Source organism: Lathyrus oleraceus, chromosome 5 (genome assembly GCF_024323335.1).
Source record: "Lathyrus oleraceus cultivar Zhongwan6 chromosome 5, CAAS_Psat_ZW6_1.0, whole genome shotgun sequence".
NCBI lineage: Eukaryota > Viridiplantae > Streptophyta > Magnoliopsida > Fabales > Fabaceae > Lathyrus > Lathyrus oleraceus.
In genome coordinates, this window is record NC_066583.1 from 181,985,072 (window position 1) to 181,994,201 (window position 9,130).

General features: G+C 40.3%; 1 non-coding gene across 1 annotated transcript; it reads left to right on the plus strand.

Annotated features, from left to right (window-relative positions):
* The first annotated feature begins 4,469 nt into the window (after positions 1 to 4,469).
* LOC127089721 (small nucleolar RNA R71) lies at positions 4,470 to 4,576 on the plus strand. Its single transcript, XR_007791278.1, has one exon. It is a non-coding gene; the product is annotated as a small nucleolar RNA R71 (small nucleolar RNA).
* The last annotated feature ends 4,554 nt before the right edge of the window (positions 4,577 to 9,130 follow it).

The window sequence follows — 9,130 nt, forward strand, 5'->3', positions numbered from 1 at the left end:
AGGCAGATTGTCTGAGCTCTTCTAATTTGTGGATGTCAAGGATACGTTTCTCACCAGCTGTCAAGTAATCCAAATTCAAAGTTTTGATGGCCCAATAGGCCTTATGTTCCAATTCAAAAGGTAAGTGACATGATTTTCCATAGACCAGTTGATAAGGGGTTGTTCCTATAGGAGTTTTGAAAGCGGTTCTATAGGCCCATAATGCTTCTTGAAGTTTCTGTGACCAATCCTTTCTAGATATAGAGACAGTCTTCTCGAGGATTTGTTTTATCTCCCTATTAGATACTTCCACTTGTCCATTGGTCTGTGGGTGGTATGGTGTTGCTACTCTATGCTTAACTCCATACTTGCTTAAAAGTTTATCAAATATTCTCGATATGAAGTGCGATCCTCCATCGCTTATGACTAAACGGGGTGTTCCAAACCTGGGAAATATATAATTTTTGAATAATTTGATGACTACTCTGGTGTCGTTTGTGGGTGCGGCGATAACTTCAATCCATTTAGACACGTAGTCAACAGCTACTAAGATGTACTGATTTCCAAAAGATGGTGGGAACGGTCCCATAAAGTCTATACCCCATACGTCGAAGAGTTCTACTTCTTGGATATTTCTTAACGGCATTTCATTACGTCTTGAAATATTTCCTGTGCGTTGGCATCTATCACACTTGACAATGAAAGCATGGACATCACGCCACATAGTAGGCCAGAATAGGCCAGCTTGAAGAATCTTGGCGTAGGTCTTAGATGTGCTTGCATGTCCACCATAGGGTGCAGAGTGACAATGCTCAATTATATTATTTACCTCTTCTTCTGGAACACAACGGCGGAAAATGCCATCTTTACCTCTCTTGAAAAGAAATGGTTCGTCCCAATAGAAGTTTCTCACATCACTATAGAACTTCTTCTTCCGGTGGTAGTTTAGATCAGGGGGTATGATGTCAGCGGCTAGATAATTAACAAAGTCTGCATACCAAGGTACATCACTTATGGCTAAGGATTTTTGAAAATACTCATGAGGGTCTGGGTTATCTTCTTCAATGGTTTCTAGTTGGGCTATCAGTCTATCATAGGCAAAATCGTCATTTATGGGAACTGGATCAGGTTTCAGGTATTCTAGCCTAGATAGGTGATCAGCTACCACATTATCAGTGCCTTTCTTATCACGGATATCCAAATCAAACTCTTGCAGTAATAGAATCCATCGAAGTAACCTAGGCTTGGCATCCTTTTTGCTTAGTAAGTAACGAATGGCAGCATGGTCGGTATAAACTATAATCTTGGCTCCTACTAGATAAGATCTAAATTTGTCTATTGCAAAAACTACAGCTAGGAGCTCTTTTTCGGTTGTTGCGTAATTGAGCTGTGCAGCGTCTAGGGTTCTACTGGCATAATAAATCACATGTAACTTCTTATCTTTTCTCTGACCTAGAACGGCTCCAACAGCGTAATCACTGGCGTCACACATTATCTCAAACGGTTCTGACCAATCAGGGGGTTTCATTATAGGTGCTGAAGTCAGAGCTTCCTTCAGAAGATTAAATGCTTCAGTACATTTTTCATCGAAGATAAATTCAGCATCTTTCATTAAAAGACCAGTTAAGGGCTTTGTTATTTTGGAGAAATCTTTGATGAAACGTCGGTAAAATCCGGCATGTCCAAGAAAACTTCTTATCTCCCTGATAGTCTTCGGCGGTTTTAGATTCTCTATGACTTCTATTTTTGCTTTATCTACCTCTATACCTTTTTCGGAAACTATATGTCCTAAAACAATCCCTTCGGTGACCATGAAATGACATTTTTCCCAATTTAGCACAAGGTTTACCTCCACACATCTCTCCAGGATTTTCTCAAGGTTGACAAGACAATTTTTGAAATCTGATCCACAAACTGAGAAATCGTCCATAAATACTTCCATAATTCCATCTAAATAATCAGCAAAGATAGACATCATGCAGCGTTGGAAAGTTGCAGGAGCATTACAAAGTCCAAAAGGCATTCTTCTATAGGCAAAAGTTCCAACTGGGCATGTAAAGGTAGTTTTTTCTTGATCTTCGGGGTGAATAGGTATTTGGAAGAATCCTGAATATCCATCTAAATAACAAAAGTAAGAGTGTCTGGCTAGGCGCTCCAACATTTGATCTATGAATGGTAATGGGAAATGGTCCTTCCTAGTTGCTTTATTTAATTTTCTATAATCTATGCACATACGCCAACCTCCATTGGTTCTTTTTGCTACAGGTTCGCCCTTCTCGTTTTGCACGACTGTGATGCCTCCCTTTTTGGGTACTACATGCACGGGACTCACCCATTTACTGTCCGAGATCTGATATATTATACCTGCCTCTAGTAACTTAAGAACTTCAGTCTTAACTACCGCACTCATTATGGGATTTATTCTACGTTGGTGTTCTCTGGAAGGTTTTGAATCTTCTTCAAGCAAAATCCGATGCATGCATACGGATGGGCTTATTCCTTTTAGATCAGAGATCTTATATCCTAAGGCTGAGGGGTACCTACGTAAAACTTCTAATAATTGATCGGTTTCTTTTTGGTTTAAGGTAGCACTGACTATAACTGGACGATTCATATCTTCATCCAGAAATTCATATCTCAGGTTTTTAGGCAGTTCCTTAAGTTTTACGGTCGGTTTCATAGGGCAAGGCATAGGATCTGGGGTAAGAGATAAACATTCGTGAAGGTTATCATCAATGTAGGGTGTTTTATAATTGTCATCTTCCAAAATAAGGGTTGATGGCAATTTTATAGATTTATTTTCTTCTTCTTGTTCTAATTCCCTAATGCATTCTTCGATGATATCTAAGGCATAACAAGAATCTCCTATCACAGGTGCCATAAGAAATTTTGACAATATAAATTCTATCTTCTCTTCACCTACCTCAAAAGTTAGTTTTCCTTTTTTAACATCTATTACGGCTCCAGCAGTCGATAAGAACGGTCTACCTAGGAGGATTGGTATGTCGTCATCTTCTTTAATGTCCATGACAACAAAATCAGTAGGTATAAACAACTGACCCACCCTAACAGGGACGTCTTCAAGTATGCCTATAGGGTATTTAACGGATCTATCGGCTAATTGAAGCGACATCTTAGTAGGTTGTAATTCTCCTAAGTTTAATCTCTCACAAACTGCTAAAGGCATTAAGCTCACACTAGCTCCTAAGTCTAGAAAAGCTTTTTCGATGACATGATTCCCTAAAATACAAGGAATGGAAAAATTTCCGGGATCTTTATCTTTCTTTGCTAACCTATCTTCGGAAATAGAATTACATTCCACGGGTTTCGGATCTTCAAGTCTACGTTTATTCGTAAGTATGTCTTTGAGAAACTTAGCATAAGAAGGTATTTGGGTGATGGCTTCTGTAAAGGGGATTTCTACGTGAAGTTTTTCTATAACCTTAACGAATTTTTGATATTGATTATCGATTTGGGTTTTCTTTAATCTTTGAGGGTATGGTATTGGTGGTTTGTATGGCGGTGGTGGTACATAGGTTTTATTTTTAGGTTCTTCTCCTTTTTCTTGACTTTCCGGGGTTTCAGGCTTCTCTGGTTCCTTTTCCTCACTCCTCTCAGAAGTTTCAGGCTCACTTAATCTAGGGTTTAAAGGCTCCTTATAAGCGGTTCCACTTCGTAGAGTAATGGCATTAGCTTGCCCTTTCGGGTTTTGTTGAGGTTGTCCAGGGAACTGTCCTCCAGGGGTAGTCTGTGGGGCTTGGTTTAACGCTACCTGAGAGATCTGGGTTTCAAGCATCTTATTATGAGTAATGATTTGATCAACCTTGGTTCCTAACTGGGTAATTAGTTCGTTAACATGGACGCTTTGGTTCATGAACTCTTTGTTTTTCTGTTTTTGAGCAACGATGAAATCTTTTACAATTTCTTCAAAGCTCGGGTTTGGCGGTACAGGTTGCATAGGTTGATTTGTTCTAGGGGCTTGGTAACCTTGTTGTCTCGGAGGTGCGGTATTTTGAATAGGGTTATTATTTTTGTAGGAGAAGTTTGGGTGATTCCTCCATCCAGGGTTATATGTGTTAGAAAATGGGTTCCCTTGGGTATAGTTCACTTGCTCAGTGTTGGTTTCATTTAACAGATTGCATTCGGCGGATTGGTGTCCTTGCGTTCCACATATCTCACAATTCGGCGAAACTGCGGCTACAGTATTCGGAGTTGTACACATATGTTCGACTCTAAGGGCCAACGCGTCCATTTTAGCCTGCATCATGTCTATAGAGCTTAGCTCATGTATTCCTCCTTGGGCTTCCTTCTTTTCCACTGTCGCTCGTTCTACTCCCCATGATTGATGGTTTTGGGCCATATCCTCGATAAGGGCACTAGCTTCAGGGTAAGGTTTATTCATCAGTGCGCCACCAGCGGCAGCGTCGATGGTCATCTTAGTGTTATAATGAAGTCCATTATAGAAGGTTTGGATGATTAGCCAATTCTCTAAGCCATGGTGTGGGCATGCTCTTAATAGTTCTTTATATCTCTCCCAGGCTTCGAACAACGACTCTCCTTGGAGTTGGGTAAATCTAGTTATAAGGTTTCGAAGAAGAGCGGTCTTACTTGGGGGAAAATATCTAGCAAGAAAAACTTTCCTAAGGTCATCCCAAGTTGTTATTGAATTGGGTGGAAGGGAATCTAACCATGATAGAGCTTTATCTCTGAGGGAAAAGGGAAATAATCTTAAGCGTATCGCCTCAGGAGAAGCTCCATTGGTTTTAAAGGTGTCTGCTAACTGAAGAAAGTTTTTTAAATGTTGGTTTGGGTTATCAGTAGCGAGACCTGAGAATTGTCTCTGTTGCACTAATTGCAGCAGGGATGGTTTAAGTTCAAAATTATTGGCTGGGATAACGGGGTTTACTATACTGGAACTAGGTTCCTCGTTTGATGGTTGGGCGAAGTCCTTAAGAGGTCTTCGGTTTTGTTCTTCGGCCATAGCTATCCTATTCCTATGGAAAAATAAACGTGCGCGAGCGTAACGTTCAGGTTCAGCTAGAGGGTCTACTAAACTTCCGGCACTGCGAGTCTTTCGCATTGACCGGTGGGTAACAACCTTAGTCTAAACGGTATAACTACAGGGTAATGAAATTTGACGAAATTGGTCCCCGGCAACGGCGCCAAAAACTTGATGCGTGTTTTTCGCAAGTGTACGAATCACGTCAAAGTAATATAAAAGATTATCGAATCCACAGAGACCAAGTGTCAATCTATCAAACCTGTTGTTATGGTGTGTATCTAAGGCAACTATTTTTAAGGGTTTTAATAAGGGTGCAATGGTAAATAAAATTATAATTTTAAATAATAAATAAAGACAGGCTCGAATGTAATTCACGCAATCAATGATAATCCAGTACTTGTTAGTGGAACTACTTATGGGCAATGTTTTCTCCTTTGAAAAGAACTAATTTAACAGGAACTGTCGCTTTCGCGTATTCAGAACCGAGTTGTACTCTCTAATCAACCCCTCCTATTGTCACGGATAAAAAGGTGCGTACTGCGTTAGAGTAGTAAACCTATTTTTAAGAAATATAGTATCTTAACTAAGTTGAAAAGTATTTAACCTGGACTTCTTAGCAAAAAGAGGTTCTTACGAACCAGAGTTTAAACTTCCTAACGCGTCCGAAAATCGTTTTAAAATCTCTTTTCTTTTTAATCTAAAATCTCCTAATAAACTAGACAAAGCGCTTTTGGCTGTTTTTGAAATAGTTAAAAACAATTACTTGAATTGAAAGATAAAATAGCCCTTAGGTGTTTCCACGAACAATTACACTGATTACTGGTTTAATTACGATCCTCACATTCTAACCTTTATAGAATTAGTTAGACATGATAAAGTAAATATTCTTTTTATAGTTTTTCATAAAAGTAATTTAAAGCGAGTGCGGATAATAAACAAAGTAAAGTGCGAGTGCAGGAAATAAACAACGTAAATGTGCGAGTGCAGGAAATAAACAACGTAAATGTGCGAGTGCAGGAAATAAACAACGTAAATGTGCGAGTGCAGGAAATAAACAAAGTAAAGTGCGAGTGCAGGAAATAAATAAAAGTAAAATACGAACTTGAATTAAAATGGCGGCAGGATTAACTTCCTCCAGAGTGCTCCAAAAACTCGAACCACAGATAGATTACAGACTCGATCACTCGATTGCAGAGGCACCCCGATGTGGAATGGCAACTGCTTTATAACTGATATATGCCTAGAGAATTCTAATTCTGGATGAAGAAAAACGAAAATCTAAGGTCCTATTTATAGTAAAAACTGAAAGCATGAAATGACAGGGACGCCCCTCCACTAAAAAGTGGAGGTTACTGATTTTGGCCTTGTGGCGCCCGCCACAGGCCTATGGCGCCCGCCATGGTCCCTACAGGGGATGATGGAGTGGGGATCGTGGGTCTTGACGGTTGAGGAGTGGTCTTGAGACGTGGCCACGTCATGGCTAACCCCATGGCGCCCGCCACGGTGGGTGCCGTAAGTGCAAAACGCTGAATTTCTAGGTTTTCGCCCGTTTTCACTCCTTTTTCGCTCCTTTTCCCGATTCAAGCTCCGATTATTATAAAAACCTGAAAACATAAGAAAACAAAGAAATAACAAAGCAAAACAACAATAAAAGCTAAGAATGCATGCGAAATCGGAGTCAGAAATACGGTGAATTTTAGTGTGATCAACGTGGCAGAAAATGATCCCAATGAGTTTTATCGTTTATCATTAGAACATAGGGCCATCAAGCAAGAAAATCCAACCGCTTAACATAATCATAATCTGAGATTTATCCTCTCAGATATCCTCATGATATCTGAAAATATCCTATCACCTCTAATATTTGCACCGGTGGCTCCAGCAGCAACTCGCAAAACATCTTGAATCAAAGCGGTGTTTCCTATAATGTTGTTAACACGTGATCTGCTCTCTAGACCTCTCACCTCAAGGACACTACTTCTTTGTCTTAGCTGATACTCTCGTGTATATATATAGCCATGCCAGAAGGATTGAACCGCGACTTAGGCAAGCCCTTTGCTTCAACAGTTTTCTCTGGCAACAGAGTCCTTACAGGACTTGGTTCTGAAATTTGATCCTCTTCTTGCTTCACCGTTTCATTTGAAGAAGCATCCTCAGATTCCTTCAGCGATTCTTCAAACTGATTATCCTCGGTAACTTCTGAATCTGAAAAGCTTGCAGACATGATGAATCTGTCTTCTAATTCTATTTGTGGTTTTGGTCTGTAATGAAGGAATTATGGCCTAAGGGAGAGGTAGTTCGTTTTAGGATCATAAGGAGCGCTTGATGGATCTGCATCAAGAGGATCTACTACAGTATGTGTGTATGAAACCGGAGGAGTGGCTGCCGGTGGGTTAAGCTTAAAAGTAGGGTCAAGGTTTACAAAATTAGGCTCTCTGGAAACATTTTTAAATGAGGATTCAAGGTAAATCTCATTCTGTGGAATCAAAGGCTCTACAAAAACATTTTCAAAAGTGTGAATCTCTTGCAGTAGAAAACCCCCCACCATATGATTCTCACTTTCATCAATGATTTGTGAACCTTCAATATAAGAGTTGTTTGCTATGTGCATTGGTTCCTCCTTAATTCGAGCAGAAAAGGAGCCCAAATGCGCAGAAGCTTCTGAGAGGCGCATTTGTGAAAAAGCCTGAAGAGCACGGATGAACGGCAATAGGGGGCATGATGGAAGGAACATATCAAACGCCCTTAGCAAAGGCGGAAGCAACTGCTGTTCACAAAACAATGCAACCATCTTGGAAAGAGAAGCAGGCCCTTCATCGGAAACACTTGCAGCATTAACAGATCCATGGTGTTCTACTGTTATTTCATCCTCTACAATCTTAACTTGAGAATCCAATATTCTTTCCTTTATAGAAATACTTGAGATCTCAAACATTGCAGTAGCCGAGGAGTTTAGCTTTTGGTGGTTTTTGATGATGTAATTTCGGTTTGGATGAGTGAGGATGGTGTACCGATAAGCTAAGCAACATGAAGTTCTGCATGACATTTAACCGGTCAATTAAGCCATGGATGATTAAGCACGAGGCTGCACGCTTCTTATGTCGTTGTTGTGTTCAAGTTGCAGTTTGCCGTCAATGCCATTTGGTTGATTTGCAACATTTGTAACTATTCTCGTTACCCTTTCTGCTATGCGGCTTTGGTGCAGGTTCTCTTGTGCCTTTGTGCTGCAACCGGACGACGGTTAATGTTAATGAGACGGCGCCTGATAATGATGAGGATGAACATACGACATGTAATGTTGTGGATACATCATCATCTGCTGCTGCATCATAGCCATAGCAGTGCAGGATACTGCATGGACATCCACTGCTGCTGATACTGATGCGGCTGCGCCCACCGCTGCTGCTGAACGTTCTGGCTCCGAACTTTCCACCTCTTCTGATAGAACAGAGGAAAGGTAGAATAGAATGGAGGAAATTATTTTATTAATGAATATGAAAATAACAAAGAAGTTCCAGAGCTACTGCTCCTCAGTTAGAGAAAACAATTCTCTCACTGCCCAAACCCTAATATGAAAAACAGAAAATAATTGCATGCATAGCTACTGCCCCATACACTCCTATTTATATGGGGAATAATAACTAACTCCTATTTATTTGGAAATACTAACAAACTAACTAAGACTCCTATTTATTTAGAGAATACTAATTAACTGGGCCTTTCTTATTCTTTCTCACATATACCCTCCACTGTTTAGGCCCAAAATTATCTTTGTTAACTAACACATCCCCATCATCACTTGTGGGGTCCGATTCATTCCTATCATCACCCCCACCTACAACATTAGCCTTGTCCTCAAGGCGCAGATCAGAGAATTGACTCTTCAATAACAGTTCCTCTTCCCAGGTAGCATCTCCAACATCCATCCCTTCCCATTGAATCAACCATTCTCTCTTGTGCTGTCCACCATCGAACTTATCCCTCCATGACAAAACCTTGGCCGGAGTAATGTCCCCTTTTTTTGACTCTAAACTGATAGGTAGCTGAGTAGTAGTCGTAGTAGTATAGTTTCCCTCCGCTTTCTTCAATTGCGACACGTGAAAGGTAAGATGTATTTTAGATGTTGGCGGTAACTTTAACTTATAAGTT